Below are 411 nucleotides of genomic sequence, written 5' to 3'. Positions count from 1 at the left end.
ACCCCGGGACTTATTCTTTGTAAGCCTAGTACTTATTCTATCGGGCTCATTGCCGAACCGCTAAGTTACGGGGATGTAAACACACCAGCATCGGTTGTCAAGCGATGTTAGGGTGTACAAACACAAACATATACACACACATACATACATACATATATATATATATATATATACACGACGGGCTTCTTTCAGTTTCCATCTACCAAATCCACTCACAAGGCTTTGGTCGACCCGACGCTATATTAGAAGTCACTTGCCCAAGGTGCCACGAAGTGGGACTGAACCCGAAACCATGTGGTTCATAAGCAAGCTACTTACCACACAGCTCCCTCCTTCGCCTATATATATGTGCATGTATATATATATGTGTGTGTATATATATGTATGCATATATATATGTGTGTGTATATA

Source organism: Octopus bimaculoides, chromosome 28 (genome assembly GCF_001194135.2).
Source record: "Octopus bimaculoides isolate UCB-OBI-ISO-001 chromosome 28, ASM119413v2, whole genome shotgun sequence".
Classification (NCBI taxonomy): domain Eukaryota; kingdom Metazoa; phylum Mollusca; class Cephalopoda; order Octopoda; family Octopodidae; genus Octopus; species Octopus bimaculoides.
The sequence above is the reverse complement of the archived record's forward strand: the minus strand, read 5'-3'. Positions refer to the sequence as shown.